Source organism: Lontra canadensis, unplaced genomic scaffold (assembly GCF_010015895.1).
Source record: "Lontra canadensis isolate GAN:19392208 unplaced genomic scaffold, GSC_riverotter_1.0 scaffold5, whole genome shotgun sequence".
NCBI lineage: Eukaryota > Metazoa > Chordata > Mammalia > Carnivora > Mustelidae > Lontra > Lontra canadensis.
Window position 1 is genome coordinate 1,588,982 of NW_022630999.1, and position 24,305 is coordinate 1,613,286.

General features: G+C 43.4%; 1 protein-coding gene across 1 annotated transcript in view; it reads left to right on the forward strand.

Annotated features, from left to right (window-relative positions):
* RAI14 (retinoic acid induced 14) overlaps positions 1 to 24,305 on the forward strand; it is a 135,720-nt gene that overhangs the window by 23,428 nt on the left and 87,987 nt on the right. The gene's annotated exons all lie outside the window — the stretch shown is intronic.

The following is a 24,305-nucleotide window of genomic DNA, read 5'->3' on the forward strand; positions in this document are numbered from 1 at the left end:
CTCTGGATGCTTTGGGCAGAATTGTTGAACGGGAGAAATTCATGGCAGGACATCAGATGGAAGCTAAGATATGTCAACCCTCATCCAGGGCTTGCTTGGCTCTCCTTTAAGATGAAGTAACCAGAGGTGAACCTGGATTTTTATCGTTTTGCCATGAATTCTAGGACAGGTTGACAAACCCCCATTTTTGTTTTTGTTTTGTTTCGTTTTTTAATTTTTTAAAGAAGATTTTATTTATTTACTTGACAGACAGAGATCACAGGTAGGCAGAGAGGCAGGCAGAGAGAGAGTGGGAAGCAGGCTCCCTGCTGAGCAGAGAGCCCAATGTGGGGCTCGATCCCAGGACCCTGAGATCATGACCTGAGCCAAAGGCAGAGGCTTTAACCCACTGAGCCACCCAGGCGCCCTGACACACCCCTGTTTTTAAAATAAATGGAGGCTGCACTTTTGATGGCTAACAGGCCATAGGCGTACAGCTCCTTTTGGCTGAAGCTTATCTTTTGTGCTGATGGGGCCCAGACTAGTTGAGATGCCTGTGGGATGGTTGCAAATTTTTCTCTTGCCTAGGGGTTAGAGCTAGAAAGGGATTTTAGGAAAAAATTGGGTTTTTTACCTTCGCATTCTTGAGATAAGTTAAGTGGAACTCAGAAAATGTGAAGTGACTTGGCCAGAGGCCTCCACTTTGCCCCTGGCCCCTGAGAGCCTTGGTCATCTGACTTCCTTAGCCTCTTGCCCGTACTGCTCTCCTGAGAAACCCCTTCAGCCTCCCCATCTGCTGGCCCCATGATATCCAAGCCAGCAGAGCTCCTGTGGCTTTCAGTGAGGAGGGAAAAGTCAAGCAGCGGATATGGGTTTGTACGTCGTGTGACCAGGTTAACAAATGTCTTTTCCATCCTAAGGAAATTTGGGTAGCTTGCATTTATACAACCTGAGATTATTTTAGCAAAATTTAATCAGTCTAGAGTTCCGGGATATATGAACAGGGGCAGGGGGGAAATGACAGACACATAAACTCTGGGTTTAAAAAATTAAAAACTGGTGGTAGGAGGGAGGGTGTTGCCGGAATCTAGGTTTTTAAATAAAAATGGAACTATTTGCGCAATTAAGAATCCGCAATAATAACACTATTAAAAGCTGCTGGGATTTGGCAGCAAGAGGACTGTACTTTTGGAATTTGGTGCTAAGAGAAGAAATGTTAGAGGAGCAGCTCGGGCTCCTGGAGCAAAGGAGATGGTTATCATGAGGCCAGACGATATCAAATGGCTTTTCATATTTGACCAAAATATCAAATTTGGGGTCTGTGTATCAGTTTGTTCATCAGCCATGGGATAACTAACCATGAGGAAGGACTGACGTCGGTCAGGTACAATGCAAAGCTCATTGGGTGAAATTCATTGAACCTTACATGTTAGGTATTACCATTAGACTCATTTTACAGTTGGAGAAATGGAGACCTAGGAAGGTATGGTAACTTGTCTGGGTTCTCAGAGCTCTACTTTGTACCATCCATTTTTCTGCCACGGCAGCCCCATTCCAGAGCATAGGTCTCCTAAAAGGAAATCTGGATGGAGAGTTGACTTTGGAAACCGTTGACTCCAGGCAGGAGCTTGGAAGAGTGACTTTGGATCCAGTTTGGTGACCTTGGGCAAGTCTCTTACCTTCTTGACCCTCAGGTTCCTCACCTGAAGAGGGGGAAAATCATGTGAACCTTACCAAGTTGTCATGAAGGTTAAACGTGCTGATGTATGTAAAACACACAGCATAGGGCCTGGCATTCAGGTGATGCAGGGTAAATGCTGATTCCTTTATCTTAATCTGAAATCCCTGATAAAAAAATAGGGTTTGGAAAATGTCTGTGGTCTGGAGGGCAGAATAATCTGGTAACGATTGCTGCCTCGAGGGGGGAAGCCTCGAGTGGAGCAGGTAGGCTTGGTTTTCAATGTGTGTCTTGTGGTTTGAATTTTTTGGCATATGTATGTGCACATACACGTCACTTATTAAGCAAAAAACAAGTTTCAAATGATTTATATTTAGTTAAATGAGCCGAACTGGAATCTTCCTTACCGGAAGTGAGTGGTCTCTCTGGAATAACAATCCTAAACCACCAGCCATCAAATTTTCCTGCTTGTCTTTGTATGAGGCTGAAGGGAGTAGAGGGAAGAAAGGGTTCTTTGTATTTCTGGGAGGTAGGAAAGAAGAAGGACAGCAGATCATGTTTGTGCTTTCATCAAGAGAAGGCAGGTGACCCAATGGTATGATCGCATTTCAGCCGGCCTGTTCCTGGGAGGTCTGCAGCCGATCAGTTTGAGGCCATTGAGAGCAAGGAGTGAGAAAGGACGAGAGTGGCCCAAAGGAGGCCCTCCTGGATGGCCTTAAGGTCACTGTGCCACTCCAGGACCATCATGCGTGTAGAGATTTAATCCTGGAGTCCTTCCCGGAACACTTTTGACTCAGCTGTCTACCCGGTCAAGAGCAGGTTTATGTGAGTATAACAGGAGGACGAGTCCAGTTCTCTGGGCCGTGGTTAGGTACTGTCATTGTCCCGTTGCTCTCCATGCTCACTTGGGAGCCTGCAGTAATCCACAGGAGCCAGAGAAAATTAGGGAGCTCAGTGCTTGCCCTTCGGTGGATGACGTCTTTCACTTGACATGTATAACTTTATTTTGGGCATCCTTAAACTTGGGTTAGATTCTAGAGAACATAGAGGAGAAATGTGAGGTGCGTATCTTGTCTTGAAAAAGCTCACAAACCAAGACAGGAGGAGAAAAAGTCCACGTAGGAAATAACCAAGGTAAAATACAAACCGGATATAATGCAGAGTGTAAAAGGGGCCTTCCGCAGTGATGATACAACCAGTTGTCAGATTGCAGGGTCTGGATGATTAATGCTATCCGTTTTCGGAGGGGTTGAGTCATTGGAAATGGAGAGATTGGGGGAGCTTTACAGAGGGGGAGATTTTTCCCCCCAGGCCTCCAGGATTTGGAACACTGGCTGGGAATGCAGGGGGAGGGGAATGCTGAGGAGGGGAGTGCTGGGGGAGCCAGGCCCAGAGCACAGTGGGGAGGCTCCGTTTCAAAAACTCGCCCTTGACGTGCAAAACAGTCATACTTCAAGAACCCAGGAGAGAGCCCATGGCATGGCTGAGTCTTTTAATAAAAACATTATAAATTTTCACTCTCGTTTTAAAAATGGACATGCTTGACTTTTATGCTTATAAAATGAGCACAGAGTTTTAAATCTTCATTATTTATATCTTTTATGTCTAGAGTTTGAAAGTGGCTTCTTTACCTCTTTAAAAAATTTTTGCAGCCACCAGTACTCGGTTCCACATGGAAAAATGAGCTGTCATCATGAGAAATGAGGCCAAGAAGGTTGGGATTTCTCTTTGTTAATAAAATGCTCAGGCTTCTGGAATTTCTTTGTAAATGCCAATTTTTGATGCCTTGAGTGAAATGGGTGGAGCCTGAGGGATGGGAAATGGGGTTGAAAGATCTTTGTAACGAATCTTGAGAAATGCCTCTTAGACATGACTGAGGCCTTCAAAGTTTACATTGGGGGCGTGTGTTTAATTTTATGAAAGATTTGTTCCTAATTACGTTTTTCATTGTAATAGGGAAGCAGCGGACATTCCATGGGGAAAAAAAAAAAAAAAAGTCAAGGCAGCCAGTTCAAAATGGCTGGCTCCGTGAGCTATGAAATCGGTGGTATTTCTTTAGGTAGTAGCTACTAATGATTGCAGCTTTCAGCCAAAGAAATGCACACAGCCTGTGAATCTTGAGGAACCAGATACATCCTGCTCAGACAGGAGTCTGAATTTGTTGCCCGTTGAGAGAACTATTCTTATGAAGGTCGATCGTCCACACCTCTGCCAAGATGGTTTTCTTTTTTTCCCCCCAGGGAGTTTTTGGTCATTTATAATAAGGTTTTACAGATGCCCGAGTCTCCCTCCCCACCACGTATGCGCGCGCGCACACACACATACACACACAATGGGAATATTTAAAATCCAAGTCTCTCTGTTGACTGAAGAACCTTGGCCAAATCTTTTGTAAAGCTAAGCCTCTTTTTCAGCAGACATAATGTCAAAATACACCAGAGATGACCTTTTTGGGTGGAGGTATGAGTCTCTTGTAAACTTCTGGAGAAAAATTTGATCAGGTTTGTGTCATGCTACATATTTTCCAGGTCTTGTGAGCCCTTCTGAACGGGGAATCTGCCTGCTACCCCGTTTCACCTTGTATTAGTTTCCTAGGGTCGCTGTAAACACGGGCCCAGGGCCTCAAACAACTGAAATGTCTTGCCTCCCAGTTCTGGAGGCTGCAAATCTGGGCTCAGGGTGTCAGCAGGGCTGGTTCCCGGGAGGGCTGTGAAGGCCAGTTTTCTGGCAATCACCGACTCATAGACACATCATCTGATCTCTGCCTTCCTCTTCACATGGACTTCTCCCTGGAGGCGTGTCTCTGTGTCCAGATTTCCCCTTGTTGTAGGGACACGATTCTGTGGGATTAGGTAGGGCCCGCCCTCCCGACCTCAGTTTAACTTGACTCCCTACCTCTGTAAAGACCCCATCTCCAGATTGGGTCCAGTTCTGAGGTGCTTCAGATTTCAACGGATCAGTTCTGGTGGGGAGTTAGGGAAGGGGCGGGGGGCAGTGGAACACAATTCAACCCAAAGCATACCTCCTTGCTTTTCCATTTAAGAGAAGATTCTCTGAAGCTTTGCTGCCCCCGCCACCCGGCAGGCATGCTCGTGACTTCAATGCCATAGTTTCTTGCAGATTATGTTCAGTGTCTAAGAGAGGGAGGCCGGAGTGTCCCTTTTTTTTTTTCTTTTTGTTAATGTGCCTAATGCATAATATGCATTGCAAGAGTAAACATATGGATTGCTGACCAAGGACAACAGAAATGAGGAGAAGAGTTCTCCTTTATTGAATGCTTGCTCCATGCCAGCCACTGTACTGAGCCTTTCACCTGCTCTTTTTCGTGTAACGCTTACCAGACTTTTTCCAGTAAAGACCATTGTTCTAATAACATTTCACAGAGGAAGAAATGAACGTCAGGGAAGTTAAGTAGCTTCCCCAAAGTCACCTATTTGTTGCATGGCAGAGCTGTCTGAACTCTTGCTTTTTCTGGCCGCCAGAGTTTGTGCTGTTGACCGCTACACACACTTGCTGACCCAGGGCATTCTCTTTCCCAAATTCCAAAGCCTGAAACTGCATGAGATGAATTCTGCTCTGTCGCCCTAAGCACGAAGACCCAGGCAATGACTTTGCATCCTGCGAACACTATCTGTAGTGGCAGAGCTCCCCAGCGTTCATGGCATTCCCGGGGCAGAGGAGGATCTGGGAAAATCTTGAGTTGGTTGTTTCCTGGGAGGCAAATACATCGCAGCCTTAACTTTTAAAGCAGGAGAGAACGGATGCTACTTCTCCTCTTCTACAGGAGCTGGTAAACATGTCGATATCACATAACCAAACCAAACACGTCAATTTCTAAATAGAGCTTCCTTGCTGGCTACCTGGTCACAGCTTCATTCTAGCTCCCGCAGACTTTAAGTCCAGGAAATCTTGGTTAAACCTGATCCGTTCCAGATGCAGCTGGAGACGATTGTGAAACTCCAAATCTGGCCCCCAAACTTGGGGAAATCTGAGAGTCTACATAAGCAATGAATCATGTAGGTTTTTACTTCTTATCGCTGTATTCAGAATTAATTACCTAATCATTTGGAACTCTTGCTGACCTCGATGTTGTTTGTGCGACAAATTCTTATATGTAACTTTGCCTTGGGAGTGAAATAAGAGTTGCTTCTGGATTCTTCCTGTGGTGCTTTTCCGTTGAGTTTCCACCCAGAAATCTTTGCTGCGTAGAGGTGGTTATTTTCATTTATACGGCAGTCCGTGTCCGCATTAGCTAAAGGCCTGACATAGTGTATAAGATGAGGCGACTAGCCTTGACTTCCCTTTTGTTTGAGTCCCTGCCTCCTTTTAAACAAGGAAAGTGCTCATGTTGTGATCAGCTTGATGGCCCGGTTCTTAGGGTGGTTTTTATTGCATTAATGAAAAACATTTTAACTTTTTGGACAGTATTTTCTGAAAGGATTTGATTTTGATTTTCTTGGGAAGCCAAATGATCTGATGTTCTCCACCTCCTGCTTTTCCCCTTGGGCTGTCCTGTAGGCTGGGGAACGAAGAGATTTATAATGTGGGACTAGAACAAGAGACACTCTGAGGAACCCCATGTTTTCCTTGGATGGGTTTATTCTGAGATGACTTTCCCAATGCTGACAAGGTTGCTATGGCAACTTTTCAGACTGGGGCTACTTTTTTTGGTGGGCTTTTCATAGGAGTCAGTGTGAATTCATGGAGCTGTCCATTCTTGGAAGGATTGTTTCCTAACTGAAAAGCTCCAGGGTCCTTCTGTGAGGTCCAGTGGACATTTATTATTGATATGGGATAAGCTGTTATGACACAATGTCCTGAAATCCAATGAGATAGAAGTTGTTTTCCTAAAGTTTCAAGGACTCCAGGGCCAGCAGGATAGTGGTGCCCCATAGATTCATCCAGGGACCCAGAACTTACGATGTCCTTTTGCCACCCTCCAGAGCTACACCGTACATCGCAGTAGCCAGTTGCCACATGCGGCTTGTGATCATTTGAGATGTGGCTTGTCCAAATTGAGATATGCTGTAAATTGTAAAATGCACACCAGACTTCAGAGGCTTAGCACCAGAAAAAGCACGTAAAATATCTCAATTTTTTTTTCATTGTTCTACTACTGAAGTGCTCATATTCTGGACATATTGGATTAAGTAAATATATTAAGATTCATTTCATTGTTCCTTTTTATTTTTATTTTTTTAATTTTTAATTTTTTAAAGATTTTATCTATTTGACCGAGATCACAAGTAGGCAGAGAGGCAGGCAGAGAGAGGGGGAGGAAGCAGGCACCCTGCTGAGCAGAGAGCCCAACGAGGAGCTCAGTCCCAGGACCCTGAGACCATGACCTGAGCCGAAGGCAGAGGCTTAACCCTCTGAGCCACCTGGGCACCCACCCTTTTTATTTTTTAAATAAGCCTCCCAGAAGCTTGAAAATCTTGCATTATAATTCTTCTGGGCAGCCCTGGTCTAGGGTGTGCTGTTTGTGTTGCATATTTCTCTGGCTCCTTCAGACTTGGATAGAGTGAGAAGGGAGCTTAGGCATTTTCTTTTTTAAGGGCTATGACTCTGAAGGTTTGCACATCCTTGCCCTCACATGGAAGCGACTGGAACTTAGTCACATGCCCTTGTCTAGCTGCAAGGGAGGCAGGGAACCTCTCCTCCAGCTGGCAGCCACAAAACTGGCTAAGTCCAGAGAGGCAGGTGGAATGGACACTGGGGAAGATGAACTCAGGGCTGTGGTTGAGTTGCCTGCTTCCCCCCCGCCCTGCCCCGAAAAGATATATCGAAGTCCTACCCTTTTTGGAGATAGGAAATGAGACATTTTTGGAAATAGGATCCCTACAGAAGTAATCAACTTAATGTAAAAATGAGGTGATTGGGGTAGGCTGTAATCCAGTATGACTGGCGTCCTTCTAAAAAGCAGAGATTTAGACACAGAGACAGACGTGTACAGAGGGAAAACTGGGAAAGACACTGGGAGAACACCGTGGGGATATGAAGGCAGGGATGTGGGTGTTGCGGCTTAAAGCCGGGGACTGCCAGAGATTGTGGGAAAACCACCTGAAGTGCGGAGAGAGGCATGAACAGCCCTCAGAAGGAACCAGCCCTGCGGACACCTTGATGTCTAGCCTCGGGAACGTAAGACAGTACATTGCTCGTGTTCCAACCATCCGGTTGGGGTACCCTTTTGAGGCAGCCCTAGAAAAATGAGTCTACTGGGCCACAAGCATTCTCCATGGGGAACCTCATGTAGGAGTTGGATAAGAAGGGTGTGCTGAATGTTCTTCGTTTTGATTCTTTTTTACCCCAGAAGGGAATAGTGGTTGCTACTTGCCGATTCCCCATTGTCCTGTTGGTGCAAGACGCTTGCAACATGTCGTTTCAGGGAAATTAATGACTTTTCCATGTTAGAAATGTAAACTGCCCTGAGTGCTACCAGCTGGTGACATTAGCTTATCCATCAGACTTCTTCTTTTGGGTGGGATCCTGTGTCAGGTGACCTGCCTTGATAAGCTCTGGGATTAACGGGATCCTGATGAAGAATGCTATTTTTCAGCTAGCATTTTGGGATTGCTTCTACAGATAGGAACTGTCAAGACCTGATCCACACCTTCGTAGGACAGTCTGGGAATGCTGTCAGCCTACAATTAACCCGATACAAACTCGGTTTTAGGTTACACTGAGCACATGCATTCAGAAACAGAAAGCTGAGGATTCTTGTTTTGATTGATTTCCTCTACCCGTCTGTGCCACTTGGAGTCTTAAACTGTGGGGCTTAGAATTCTGAGCAGAACTTCAGATTTGTCCCCAAAGAACTTAAAATAGTGGCATTTCTATATCCCAGGCATATAGCTTGCTTGATATAAGCTACGATCGTGTTTTTCTCTGCAGCTGCAGTCCCCTCTTGATTCCTATCTGGTTTACTTTTTATTCTTTTCTACTGCTTTTGCTTGCAAAGCCCTATCTTTCTTTTCATGGGCTTGTCCTGTTGGATATTTGAACCCAAATTCAGGGCACTATATTTATCCCAGTTAAAATTTATTGTGTTTGGTTAAGTCTGTTGCTCTAAGTGTGACTGCATCATTTGAAATTCTGATTCTTATAATCACACCACACTGAGTACTCTACAGACTTGGCCGGCATGCCTCTTTAAGTCATTAAAGTATTGAACAGCTCTGCCTTCAGAGATACAGATCTATACAGACATAGAGTTATATATCCAAATAATGGTGATTAAGGCATTGTCCATTTGGAAGGATGTCAATGTGTGTGTGTGTGTGTGTGTGTATACACATATACTTAGTGCTGTATATGTGATAATTCTTGACCTCCTTCCAAATGGACAATGCCTTAATCCATATTTTGTGGCTCTGGTTATAGCCGACCCATTGTACTATTTCTCAGTCCTGTCTTCTATTTTGTCCCAGTTTTGTTTCTTATTGCCTGTGTGATCTTGGGCAAGTTATATCATCCCTCTGATCTTTGGTTTTCTTATCTGTAAAACTGGGTGGTGCCAGCCCTACCCTTAGCATCATCATGAGGATTAGGATAAAATCTGTTAAGTAGTACGTTCTCAGTAAATGGTTGCTAATGTTACCAGTTACCCCAGTGTCTGGTAGCAGTGATGTCTTCAGTGGTGTGTGATGAATGGTCTCCAAAGTTAACTCTCTAGACAACCCCAGGACTCATGTGCATGAAACAGCTGTACAAGGCTTGTGTCCTTCACAACAGCAGGAGTGGCTGAATCAGAAGAATGAAGCTTAATGAAGATTGCATTTTGGGCAGAAGGACAATGGGTGTTTCAAGAGATCAACCAGAAAAAAGGGCCAGGATGAGGGCCTACGCTGGGGTAGGGGCTATTGTAGGGGTAGGGAGGAATGTGGTGCTTTGTGTGGGTGTAGATGAAGAGCGGGGAGGAGATCTGGACTCCTTTACTACACCAGGGGCCACACCCTGTTCTGGGTGTGCCAGCCAAGTGTGAGTGACCCTCATCTCCTGAGAAATCTGGTGTGGGCTTTTTATTGTACTTGCATTTCACTATGCAATTTGGTGGGAAGAGATGGTAGGAAGCTTTAAAAAAAAAAAAAAGAATCCACTTGATTTAAAAAAAATGGAGACTATTTACTTAATATTAAAATGCACTTCTGTGTCAGGGGTTATCTAAGCAATTTAACAAATTATAATTTATTCCTCTTTGTTAGTGAATGGCCATTCATTTCCCCATTTTACAGATGAGAAAACTGACCTGGTGACTTGCTGTGTTAGTTTGCTAGCAAGTAGTACCAATGGATCGTCTTGAGCAATAAAGAGGCTTTGTTTGCACAGTTCTGGGGGAGGGACAGCTGAGATTGAGGTGTGAGGCTCGAGGGAGATACCATTCCATGCCCCTCTGCATGCTTCCGGTGGCCTGCTGGCAGGCGCTGGTGTTCTTGGCTTACGTCTGCCTTCTTCTTCCCATGGTCTCTCTGTCCCAATGTCTGCTTTTGAGAAGGACAGCACTCCTGTTGGGTTAGGAGCCCACCTTCCTCCTTCCAGAATGACTTCACCGTAAGTAATTACATCTGCTACAACCCTTGTTTCCAAACAGTTGCAAGATGTACTGGGTGAGGGTTAAGACTTAAGCAGGAATGATGGAATTCAACCTATAATTCAGTTTCTAACACTTGTCCAAATCCCAGAGGGAATGTTGGGGGGGGAACTTCCTGGGTTGCTGGCAGCAGAACCCCCCCCCCAAGAGGGGGTTGCTGCCAGAGATTCAAGCAAGCAAACAAACAAACAAAAAACAACCCTGATCCCAGCCAGCCAAGTGAAGCCTGTGATTGGATTTCATGGTCTTCCCTACAATTTTCCAGTGGCAACTGACAGGTGATAATCATGGGGAAACTTTGACCAAACCCTGTTCCAGTGAGGCCCGTGAGCCAGACTCAGAGGATTAGCCAGAAAGCCTTTGGTGCCAGAGATAAGAGCTGGGTGGAGAACAGAGAAAGCAAAGTGGTTAGACTTGTTTTAGGGAGGGATGGGTCGATCAGAGCCGGGAGGACCTCATGCAAATTGGACCCTAAGACTTAAGGTTTGTATTGTTTTCTGATGGGAAAAAATCACAAAGGGTATGAATTAGACAAGGCTAGTTGTGGTTGTGAAGATCTGGGGCACCAGTGGTGACCCGGGGTGGTTCCAGGGCTGGGACAGGTGTTGGGGCCCTGGCTCTGCCCTGCCAGTAGTGGGAAGTTGGATGGTTTTGTTAAGCTCTGGTGTGGGTGAGAGTGTTTGGTGAGTTAAGTCCCACGGTTGTGGGAGTCTGGTACTGTGGATTCCTGCCTTTTTGAGTGTAAAGCCCCATCTGCCCTTCCCCCACAGGGACCGTGTGGCTTTGAGTGGCGGGTGGCGTCTGGGTCATGATAGGATGAGCTCACGGCCCCTTCTGTGGTCAGCGGTCTCTCTCCCAGTTCTGGATAACCAGGCACGGAATGAATAAGAGCAACATGAGAATACCCACAGTTCATCATCACCCCTCAGTCCCCTGGCCCCTCTGCTCAGTACTTACTACTGTCCCCATGTCATGGACCCGAAACAAAAGGGCAGGAGGATTTTCTGCATGGGTGCCCTTTAGTATGGTTTGAATGTCCTCTTCATGACTTTTGATTGTACTTGACATTGGCGAATATTATTGGAGAGCCTGGCTTGTTCTGTGCAATGCATTTGTGGACTTGTTTTGTATACAAACTGCGAAATGATTTTGTATCCCTAACTCCTTAGCTCAAATGCTTTGAGGGCTGCGCTAAGGAGACCAGTCAGGAACTTTGGGGTAGGCTCATTAACTAGCCTGTGTTCCATAGGCAAAAATGATCTAGGTTTAAATCCAGTTTACTGACTGCCATCTGTGTGTTTGGTCGCAAGAGAGTCTGATATTATTAAGAACAGGGCTCCTTGTTACCGGAAACAGAACAGTGCTTGGGCCCTGGTTATGATGGGGCAGCTGTTTCGACCTCATTTAAAGGATGTTGGGATTCTTATTCAATTTTTATGGGTCAGTGACTCAGTTTATGAGTCATTTTTGCTAACGTTTGTCAAAAAGATTCTGGAGAGCTTACTCCTAGTTTTGAAAGAATTCTTCAGACGGTTCAAGTAAACCCTCAAGACAGAGTTCTCCCATTTAGGCCCCAGGTAGAATGTAGTGACTGTTCCTTATCTTTGAGATTCTGATACTTTCCAGCACCTTGTGAACCCTGCTTACACATTTCACTTTACCACAAACCTCTGTTTTGTAAACAATACTATTGGGTTAGCCCTTGTTGCAATTTTTGGCCTGCTTAAGGGAAACCATGTGAAGGAACTCATGGGAAACGTGGAGTGTTTTTGTAGTATTATTTAAGAAAAAAAATGGAGAATAACCCATATTTTGCAAATATGGAGTAGGCAAATACATTATATTACATTCATGGAGAAGAATGTTCTAGAGTCCTTAAATGTGTTAAGCTTAAATTATGTAGCAACTGGGAAAGTGCCTATGATAAGTTAAGTGGAGAGAGATTCAAGTTATAAAATTATATGACATTATAATTACAACAAATGAGAAACAAATGCATATGGTATGTATCAACACTTCTACTCAGAGGAATACTAAGGAAATAGGAAAGGGCAAAAATATTTAGTTCTAAGGCTATTTACCAGGGCGATACTTTTACATCCATAAAAACTGGAAATCACATATTATAATAAAGCTGCTGGCTGAGTGTCTTTTTGGAGTACATATTACAAAGCTATTAAAAAGTTGCATAAATCTATTAAAGCAGTTTCATATGTTAAGGGATAAAAGCAAGTGCTAAGCAGATTTGTGATGTTTAAAAAATCTTAATATTTTTTCTCTTCCTAGGAAAATAATCTGGAAGGATATGAGTAGGGATAAGTGGTCTCCAAAGGCAGATCCAAGTTTTGGGGAACCTATAGTTTATACAAAAATACACGGGACTCCTTGTTTATAAAGAAATACCAAAAGTGTGTGTGTGTGTGTGTGTGTGTGTGTGTGTGAGAGAGAGAGAGAGAGAGAGAGAGAGAGATAGGGAGAGAAGAGAGAGCGCACATACTTCTAGGCCTTGGAAGAACCTGTACATGTGAGGGGCCCTGAGGTTTCAGCATCAGTAGCTTAAGGTAAAAAGGTCTAAAGGGTTTAGGTGTACATGTTTGCGTGTCCTGACCTGAAAGTAAGAGGAGGGGCTACAACCGGTGGCATCCAGCACATCTCTGATCCCATCAGTTACTTTTCAGGACTAGTAAATTGCCCTAACAAGGAGATTCTTAAAGAGAATTTGTGTGGTTCTTTTCTTTTCGCTTACATACATTTATCTTTTCTATAGTTCTGTCATTCTCCAAGTGTGATGCTGGAACCATCCGCGATCCTGGAGACCTTGTTAGACGTATACATTCCTAGGTTCATCCCAGATCTACCTCCCCAGAAGTTCTAGGAGCAGGGCCCAGCCAAGCCCTCCCCATCCCCGGCCAGGAAATTCTGGTGCAAAGCAAAGATCAGGTCTAACCTGGCCCTGTAGTTGTCAACCTCACTATAGGGGACTGTCACCTGCAAAGCTTTTGCAACTGCTGATCACTAGGCCCCACCCCCAGATTCTGTATCCTGTGAGAGAGACCTGTGTTTCAGGTGAAGGGTTTCAAGATCATGGCACTTTGAATAAAAATAGATGGGTGTGCAAATGCATACTCCCATTAGTATGCTTTATCTATCTTCTGACCTCTCCTAGGGAGGCAGGATCCAGAATTACTTGACTGGCTGGGCTGGGTTTTGCGAACAAAATCCAGGATCTCCTAAAAGTTAGTCTCTTTCATGAGTTAAGCTGATTCTGTGTGCCCCACTTAACTATCTCTAACTTTCCTGAGCCTGTTTCCTATTTAGTAAAAACAAGAATTTTAGAAAAATACCTCCCTCCTAAGGGTATTGTGAAGACTAAATAAGACAAAAATGCACAAGATACTCATTTCCCTTTCTCAGATACTTTCTATCCCTGGTTATAGAGCTCATCCAGGAAATCTGTTTCTTCAAGAGCTAATATTTGTTCTTTTTCGGTATTCCATAAGCTGGAGTTCATAAAGGTTTTGGGTAATGAGGAAATTATTTTTATCTTCCTATGGACTGACTTTGAGTTTGTTTTGTTGCCTGACTTCTATCCTGTGGGAAGTTGGAAACTGAGATGACTTCTGAGAGGGTGGGTCACACTAGTGTTGTCCATGCCCGTGGCCACCTACACATGTGTCTGTTAAGCACTGGAAATGTAGCTTGCCTGACCGAAAAAGCAAATTTTAAATTTTATTTATTTAATAAATGAACATTTTAGAGTACTCAGTTCAGATATTGGAACACTTGTGTTTTTTTCATATTGGGAAACTTATTATGTTTGGAACAACAACTTGAGTGTGTGAAAAAAATTTTTTTTTTTTGAGGGTCAATCTCATGAACTGTAAATGCATGTCAGGTATTTCTGATAAAAATGTAGCATCGGAATTGAGATGTACTTCCTGGAAACGTGCAAGATTTTGATGGCGTGGCCTGAAAAAAAGAATGTAAACTATCCTGTTAATCGCTTTCATGTTCATTTCATTGTGATTTCATGCTGAAAGGATAATATTTTGGTTTTATTGGGTTTTATCAAATGTAAGTAATTTCATCTCTTTTAATTTTTTAAAATATGGCTATCAAAAAATGTAAAATGTGGCTTACATTATATTTCTTTTGGATAGCACGGTATTAGACCCTGAGAGGAGAACCAGAAATTGAAAAACGACAGCGCTCACATCTGTAGGACTGGATGTGACTGGACACTGGTCACCTGAGCTCTCTCCCTTAACACTGCTGGCTCCTTGTCTTCATGGTCCGGAGCCGACCAGTCCACTGAGGTTCTGCCTTGTGGGACCAGTTTGTGGCCATTTTCCTTTTTTCTTTCTATGTGTGCAAATAAGTTCTGTGTTTAAATAACTGATATCCTGCCATTTGCTATCTGAACTCAAGGGACATTTGAGCTGTAGCTGCTGGTTAAGCCATACTCATTTCAATATGGAGCATCTCAATGAAACACATTTTTTTTAATGTGATTTTAGCCTTTGTGTGTGTGTGGTTTTGTTTTGTCTTGTTTTTTTCTTCTGTTTCAGTGTTCTCGTAGCATAGGAATGTAATTGTTCTATCCCACTGTTTTTCTCTGTCCATACAAGGGAGTTACCATTCTTGGAACTCAGATTTATGACCACTTCCTTATTTTTGTTATGCCTCCTAATATACTTTTAAAAAAGGGACTTGACCTTCACATAATTCATACTTTTCCTTGAAATGTTAAATCGCCCACTTCAGCAGCCTTGGTTTTCTATGACCCGTGGAATGCGTATATCTTCCCATATTAAAAGTTACTCATTAAACTGGACACAATGAGATATCTGATAAAGTAAACATAAATAGAATGTCACTTAAGGATTTTTTTTTTTTTTTCCTGGCTTTATAGGACTTTTCCCATATTTGGTGGACCCTTCCTCAAAAATGTCTCAGGCTGAGTAATGGATTCGAGGCTGATATTTAGACACGGTGTTGACATTTTAAAGCTGGTGCTTGAGACATGGAGTCCTGGATTTGCAGAAGGGATTTTCATTTCAGAACATCATCCCGTTGGTGTTGGGCCTATTGTTGGTGATTCTGTGTCGCCAAGTACCATGAAGCTCTTTACGCCTGACCTGTGTTGCTTGCTCTCTTGCTGGCTTCTATTACAGCAGCAGTGTTTTTGTTTGCGTGAAAGTCCAGGTTATCTGTGCCATTTTATGGGTGCAGAGGTTAATGCTTGTGACCCTCTGGATGGGCCACATGTGGCTCTTTGACCTTAAACTTTGTGCTGTGGATTGCATTTCGTGAGAAGTATCCTCTTTCCACTCCAGAAAAAACTTTCCCTCTTTTTAACAAGAGGCTTTAACTCAATCAAGACCTCCAGCTTTCACCATCCCCCGTCAATTACAGCCTATTAAGACATGATAAATATGTAAAACACGAGGCCAGAGAGGCAAAGAGGCTGACTCCGCCTCTTGCTGTTTCTCCCGGATGGCATCAAGAAAAACTCGGGCAGGCGGTTTTGGGGTCAGAAAGGCGGGCTACGTTTACTGTTCTCGGCTCTGCAAGTCAGTGCCCCTCCCTGGGTTTCCACGTGGGTAAAATAAGGTGCTCTCCTAAGTCTCATTAAGCTTTAAAGTTCTGTATTTCCTGTTCAGGTCTCTTTGTAACCCCCTCCGCTCCCATCCATCTCTGAGTCCACTGGTAATTGCTTCTGTAAATGGAGTCCGAAAGCAGTACATTTATTTTTACTGGAGTTGTGCAAAGTCCCACGGGCATCTGGAAGAAAGGATCTACGTCTTATTTGGCGTGTGTTCAAGGCTCCCTTGGTACCTAGTCAAAGTGTATCCTCCTCTTCCTCTTGCCCATGACATTTCTTGTAATCTCTACGCAGGAAGGACAAACAGGGAGGAAAGAACACGATCCTATTGTATACAGTGGTTCTAATGACCTCCTTTGAAATATGCGGGTCTTTTTTCACGTTTCCTTAAGCAGAAAGCAGAGCTGTAGACAGGAAATCTCCGTCTCTGACCTTCTGTCAAAGGGGAAAAAAAATCAAAGCTTTGAACAAATGTCAAGAGGAGAGAAGTTGAGATAGAGGCAGGAAGAGAGAAAGAGGAAGGAAGGAAGAAAAAGGCTCTTGATGTCTTTTTTGTCTACTGTATTTACGAATTTGTTTGGTTTCTGAAGTGGAGGAAAGAAAAGTTAGCTCATCAAGAGATTAGGTGGTATAAAATGGCTAAGCTGCCTTCTGAGTTTTACCTACATATAACTGAAGATATAATTTAATATATTCTTTAGAACCATATTTAATAAAACAGTTATGAAAGATAATGCCAGTGTTTTTAAGAGGTCTGCAGAGCACTGACCATATAATCATGCCAGCTGTTGAACAACTATCAAGTAATTACCTGGCCCTTTCTACCAAAGCAAAAAACTTTTCTGAAATTTACTTAGAACCTATTTCAGTGGTGGTGGATACGTTTGGATATAGATAATTGGATGTCTTGCCAAGTTGCAATAGTGAAAATATCAGTAGATTTTTTTTTTTAAACAACAATAAAATTTCGTGTTCTATTTAAACTATGGAGGGGTAGGATTGAATATAAATGACTATTATGTCACAGATAAAATTACATGCCTGAGAGCTTGTGTGGAGTCATTTAGTTAAAACATTGCCCATCAGATAGCGGTGGAACAATTATATAGAAATTTGATTTCTAAAGTCAGCTTTCAAAGTCAATGGCTACTTAATGTCAATTTCACAGAGGATGGGTTTTCCTAGTATTTCTGAGTTAGAGGGTTATCTCTTCCCTCTATTTATAAACACACACATACAGCCTTTTACCCATATATTCTTGGGCAGTTCTTAACTCCCTCCAACAGTAGACAAAAAAGACATTCTGGCCTGGGTATTTTTAAGGCTCCTCTGAAGATTGTCCTGAGCAGAAAGTACTTAGAACCACCCATCCAGGATAAAAAGCTGTCCTATAGGAAGGAAGCAATGTTGTAGATCTTCCTGATCTGAGAGGCCTTATAATAGTGCCCCTCCCCCCACCCCACATTGATGGTAAGTGGAGGAACTTGGATTTCAAACCATCCTGGAGAAAGTAAATGCAATTTAAAGCCTACATTTACATTATTTTCAAGTGGTCTTGCATTTGCATTTCTTCTGTTCTACATTCAGAGTTGTGTAGGCAAATACCATCAGTCTTAGACCAGGGGTAAAGAATTTGACCTTGGTGAGGAAATGTATCCCCTATGCCGACTGTATTCATTTACTAGGGCTGAACAAAGTGCCATAAGCTGGGTGGATTCCATGCAATAGAGATTTCTTGTGTCACAGTTGTGGGGGGTAGGTCTGAAATCAAGATGTGGACAGGACTACGTTCCTCTGAAACCCGTCTTCCTCACGTCCTCCTTGTGTCTTGCAGTGAGCAGCCATCTTCAGGCAGTCCGGTCTGTAGATACCTCACTCCAGTCCTCCATCTTTGTATGGCTGTCTTCCCTCCATACGTGTCTCTCTGTCCAGATTTCCCCTGTAAGGACAGCAGTCTTTGGAATGATGCCTACCCTGCTGACCTTGTTTTAACTTCCTGTGCAAAGATCCTATTTCCATGTAAGGTCATCTTCTGCGGTCTTGAAGGTTAGGACTTCCTATCTTTTTTTGGAGAAAATTCAAAACATAACACCAGTAGGTGAAAGACAATCTCTCTTGAATATGTTTCATGCTTTGATTCATTACATTCCGAGGGTTTAATTCTTCACTCATAAAGAAACCTCAAACCATAGTTTGAAATCTTCCATGGAAAGGTCATGCCAGATATAAGTGGTTTCTGATATAATTAAACACCACCCCCCACCCCCACCCCCCACCCCAGCACACACCAGATTTTCTTAGTTTTAGCCTGGGTGTGAGAGCAAATGAAATCAAAACCCCCTGCAGTCCTAGAGTTCATCCATCACATTTGTCCTGAAGCCCTCCTTGGTTTCAGAACTGCTAGGATGGTTGGAGTTAGAAGTAACCAACATGTCCTCCGTATCTTTGTTTGGAGGAAGGATGTCGCAATGGACAGGGGAAACAGTACAAAACGGTTGACTTCTAAATGTTACCAAGGGCACTGTACCTTTCCATCTATAACTTTAATCTTGAGTCCTCAAAGAGAAACCTTTCTATTCATAGGCTAAAGGCCCTCAGTCCACTTCAGGCCACCCTGCTGGAGTGCTGCCTGACGCACTGTGGGTGCTAAGGAGCCTGAGAGACTCTTATATTTGTCACACTCATGTCCTAGTTGATAAAATAAGACTGAAAAATTGGAAAACAATCCTCCTAAAGCTTTCGGTAAGGAAATGGGCTGATTTTATGTGATCTCATTTGTTCGTGTGACAGATCTGGCTGGTGAAAGCACTTGGTTGCTTGATTCATAATTGCTTTTGTAATTTCTTTATGGTGAGGCACCGTTGGTCTCTGTCCCAGGGAGTAGGCCCTCTGATAGAAGTTGCCTCACTATAAGAAAGAACATCAACGTCTCTTGCTGCTCTAGGGAGGACGTCGTGCCTCCGAGGCCCCAAAGCTCAGGAATTTGCAGAGACTGCCCAGTTGGTTGGAAGATTAGATTTCATTGTTTCCCATACTTGCTTGATGATAAGAATCACCTAGGGTGCTTGCTAAAAACAGGGAACCCCAGGTCCTCTCCCTAGAGATTCTGGTTCAGTAGGTCTGGGTGGAGCCTGGGAATCTATATTTTAGTGAGGATCTCCTCTCCCACCCCTTCACCACCCATCCCTTGCGGGTGATTCTTATCAATGAATGAGCTTGAGAAACACGGGATGAAAGGGCTTCTGACCAGTGTTTGAAGGTAGTAGGATTCTAACATCTTTTTCCTTATGGCAGAGATTGCTAGTAGGCTACCCGATATATTTTCTCCTGTTCTTTCTTAGAAATAGGACTCCATTAAAAAAATTGGGGATGCAACATACTCAACTAAAAGACCATATTTTGCAGCATTCTCTGAGCTGGTTTTGGCTGTGTGACCAGGTCCTGGTCAATGAGATGTGACATGGATTGGAGAAAGGCTCCACAAAGGTATCTTATCCCTCTGCTGAAAGCTATATATTTTTTGCCTAATCCATCATCTTTTTCTCCCAACTCCCCCTGCCCCCACCCTGCTTCTTGGAATGAATATTTGACAGTTAGCATTCCAGCTGCCATTTTGGACCTTGAGGTGATCTTAAAGATGGAAGCCTTGTATTAGGTTGGTGGAACAGTTAAAGGGAGACCCAATCTCAGATGTCCTTGGAGCTGTCCTGTCAGGTCTGGGCTCCTCTCAGACTCTGTTTTAATATTTATAGTCAGTTTATACTTCTGTCTTGTTTAAGCCACTATTATTTTGGGTTTTCTTTCATATGCAGTCAAACCTAATCCTTATTGATACAGCTGTAAGTTTGGAACTTTGAGTTTCCTTCAAGCTAAAGTCTTATTAATCAAGTGGCGTCTGTGTCTTCAAGGTAGATTTCCTGACCCTAAAACCTACCTTCCTTACCCCAAGAGTACGATTTGGAATTTATACTTACGGACCCTCTCAGTTCCAAGAGACTGGAACAAGTCCCTTGAAGGGAAGAAGACGCTGAGTCATCTTGTATATTTAGTGTCTCACAGGAACTAAAGAAAAGAAATTTTCAGTTGATTTCATGTATGAACAAAGGAATGTTGAGTGAGAAGTAGAGGGGATTGGAGGAAAGGAAGACAGTGAGATTTTTGCCTTCCTTATAATTTTCCTGCATATGAGTCTGGTTATTGAGGGAGTGCAGTTGTAATAATGTGTTGAAATATAAAATATATATAAATATAAACTATAAAACGTCTTATGTATGTTATTCACTGGGCACTTAGTTATACATAGGTGTTGCCTCAGATGCTTTAGGTTGATTTCTCCAAGTGGCACTGCTGGATGTTAACAGATGTATCAGCGGGAGAAGTTTCCTTGTGTCAAGTAAGTTTCAAAAATGTCCTGTTTCGGTTTCTTTATTACAGGACTGCTCAGTCTCTTTGAGACTTTAATGTACACTGTAAGTCTCTAAGAAGAGAAGAGTATATGTGGGGGGAGAAGTTGTGTGTGTGTGTGGTGGGGGGTGATATGATAATATTTTTTACTATAAAACCCTGGAGTACATACCTTGAGGAAGAGAACAACCTTGGAGAAATGCAACTTTATTGGGGGAGATCACACAAATATTATAAGAACACATATTTAGTACCTTCGATGCAAGGTCCATATGTGAAAAGTGAGACATGGTCTTTGCCTTCCGAGAACCTGTACTTTTCACTGGGGATATGGGATAACTGCATATGGAAGAATTAATATTCAGGGCAGAATCTAAGTGCTGCATAAGTGATATAAGATACATGCTTTAAAGGTTCAGAGGAAAGCATCATCTTTGCAAAGTGGCTTTTCAGATAAATCAAAGAAGCATTTTCTGAGCACTTCCTGAGTACTCTGAGAGATGCCAGGGTGAGCAAGACCCAGTGTCTTTCTTCTGAGAGCCTACAATGCAGGTGGTGATGGAGGTAGGTCAGGATGAGGGAAATGATAACAGGGAATGAGATTGGAGAACAAGGCAGTGGCGAAGGGGTTCCAAGAAGATAACTCCTACCCAAAAGAAGGGTTAGGAAGGGGAAGGACAGACTCACTCAAAGGAAGGATCTTGCCAGATGGGCAGAATTCCCAGAGAGGTGGGACTGAGGTCATTCTTTTTTTTTTTTTTTCCTGAAGATTTTCTTTATTTATTTGACAGAGAGAGATCACAAGTAGGCAGAGAGGCAGCCAGAGGTGGGGGGAGGGGAAGCAGGCTCCCTGCTGAGCAGAGATTCCCAATGTGGGGCTTGATCCCACGACCCTGGGATCATGACCCGAGCTGAAGGCAGAGGCTTTAACCCACTGAGCCACCCAGATGCCCCTACTGAGGTCATTCTTGGTAGAGTCCACTCTAGCCTTCCCAAAGGTGTGGAGGTGGACCGTGTGAGATGTGTCTCCTGGTCCACTCTGTCTGTAGTGAGGTGGCCTTGTGGGAAGATAGTGGGGGAGAAAACGGATTTGGGGGCATCTAGCTCCATGAGTTTCTGGGGTGAAGTGATTGTGTTTCACTTCTTTAGCTAGGGGGTCATTAATGGCTTTTAAGTAATGTCCTGGATGCTTGCCTTTAGGAAATTTAGTGTGGGAGGGGTAATGTAGGTGACTTGGAGGATATTAGGTCTGGCCATAGGGAGAATAGATTAGCAGGTGGTTACTTAGGTGAGAAGGGATAAAAGACTAAAGGAAAAGAAAACTGCACATGGACAGAAAGGACCAGATAGATTCAAGAGGTTTTCAAGTAGACTTGGAAACCCTTTGGACATCCAGATGAGAAAGAGATAAAAGATAGTTCCGTTCTATTAAATGGGGGCAAATGTTAATAAGAGGCAAGAGGAGGAGAAGTTGATTCTTTTGATAAGTTAGGGATGGCAGAGCAGGGTTTGACTGTGGTTCATGCCTTAGGAATGGGCAGTGAGTATAGCAATTGAAGCTGATGAGTTTTGGCCACAAATCCTACAGTAAACTTGGCTTTGTGACAGTATCTCTGTGCCTGCCTTGTGGGTCATCATGAGGTTAAAGGACATGATACGTGTCTTTTGGTGCATGTGAACTCTGGTGGCTGCCATTTCTATTCAGAAGGGAGGGGGGCTTGTGTGAACACATTGTATTCTGAAAAAAAAAAAAACATATGCAAAGACACTGCAAAGAAGTACTGTCTAATACTGGTGTTAAAGAAAACTTATTTTTGTTTATTTTTTAAAGGTTTTATTTGAGAGAGAAAGCATGCATGAACAGGGGGGAGGAGCAGAGGGAGAGGGACAAGCAGACTCCGTGCTGAGTACAGAGCCCGACGTGGGGATCCATGCCACGACCCTGAGATCATGCTCTGAGCTGAAACCAAGAGTTGGATGCTTTAACTGACTGAGCCACCCAGGCACCCCTCCCCGCCCCCCAGAATAAAACTTTTAAAAAGGAAGACACTCAGGTTTGACTTCTTTTTTCATCATCATCATCATCATCAATGATCTGTTTAATAGGAAAGTTTAGATGTTTTCCTTGGGTATAATTTCCTGAGATGATCCTACTCTTCTGATCTTTATTGCTCTATTTGAGTTTTCCTTTTGAATAATGAGGTGTAGTTCTGTTAAAACTGTGTTTGAATTCTTGAAGTAGATTTCTGAGTTTCAACTATAAAAGCTCTATTATCAGATTTCTCTATCATTTTTAATCATCTATTACTGTCATTTTAAACCTCCACTTAATGGTTTCTGTTTCTTAACCCATTGTTCTTTAGAAAAGCTGTTAAGTCACATTAAGCACAAATGAGGTTTGCAAAATAATTTCAAATTTTTAGGGAGGAAACCATGTCCATGTGACATTGGGTTAATTGGGATGGAGAAGGGGAGGGAACACAATTAAGTGTATGTACACAATTCTACTGGGCATTCTAGCCAAGAAGAGAGAATGATTTACTCTTTGATTTTCAGGGCTGAGTGGTTTCACTTCTAGTTAGTTTCAAGGTCATGTGATCTTGCTCATATGTTGACATAAGTTAGAAATACTGGCTTAACTGTAATTATTGGACAGGAAAGGAGGCAAGAACTCCCAGCTTTAAAACGGGTAGTGTGTGATAATAAGTAACCCTCTTTTGTTGAGTTCCATAGCAGAAGTTTTGAACGTGCAATTAGAAATACTATTCCAAATACCTTCCTGGCATTGTCAGAAATTCTTAGCCCCAGGATTCTGTTTTGCACTTACTGCCTGTGTCCAGCTCTCTGATAAGGGACATGGGTGGTGGTTCCTGATTCTATTAAGATTAGAAGTGTAAGAACCCAACCTTGAAAACAACAGCTGGGCTGAAAGGATAAATGTGTAATGAAAGTTAGCTCTGGCCATCAGAGAAAGGGTAGATGGGAGAAGGGGATCTTGGGACCATGAAAACTCTCCTGACCTCTCCCTGCAAGAATGTTGTTTTGTTGGGGTCAGAGGTTATTTGGGTTAGAGATAAAAGTGGATTTTTTTTAAAGTAGTACCCAGGTGTTACAATAGGTGCTTCTCTTTAGCACTTCTATACCTTTGTGGTGAAAGTGGTATTATCTCCATTTTACTGAAGAAACCGAGACTCAGAGAAGTTAATGCCGTCCCCCTGAGGTCCCACAGCTCCGGTAGGTGGCAGAGTCGGGATTCGACTCCAGGCTTGTCTGTTTCAAATACCTGACATCTGCCACAAGAGCAAAACCTAGTAGTTTTGTCTTCAGAATAGGTCCACAAACTGTCCCTCATTGTCCTGTTAGCATCTGGTCCAGGCAACACCCATGTCTTCCTAGGGATTGGGCCTCCCTGCTTTTCCTTTTGCTCGCAGTGGCTAGAGAGATCCTTTTGGTCAGTACCGTTTCCATAGTCCTTCAGCGACTTGGCTTCCCATCCCAGGACCACAAGCAACCCACCCCCACACCATATACACCCTGCCCCCTCACATCCCCCACAGTCCCCACTGACCTCAGTGGGGCATTTGCAGGGTGAAAACACTCATTTGCATTTCCTTGTGCCCTTCTTAGCCTCAAGGCCTTTCCTTGCTGTTCCCAGCCTGGAATGCTCTTCCCCAGGCATCTTCAGGTCTCCCTTACCTGGACCTTTGCTCAGACCCCAGAGAGGTCTTTCTTGATGTCCCAACTTCTCCATGTAAAATTGTATACTCTTGTCACTTCTTATCTTCACTTACTGAACGTGTCTCACCATTGACATAATCCTTGTTTCTTTGTGGTGCATGTATTTGTTTATGACCTGTTTCTTCCCCTAGAGCAGAAGTGCCGTGAGGACGCAGGCTTTGGCTAGCGCACTGCTGAATCCCTGGCCTGGCACCTAAGAGGTGCTCAAGAAATCTTTGTTGAATGAATGAATAAATGGATGAGTGAATCACAGTTACCTCAGTTCATAAATTAGGATTTTCATGAGTCTTCCCAGAATCCTTACAAGGCCAGAT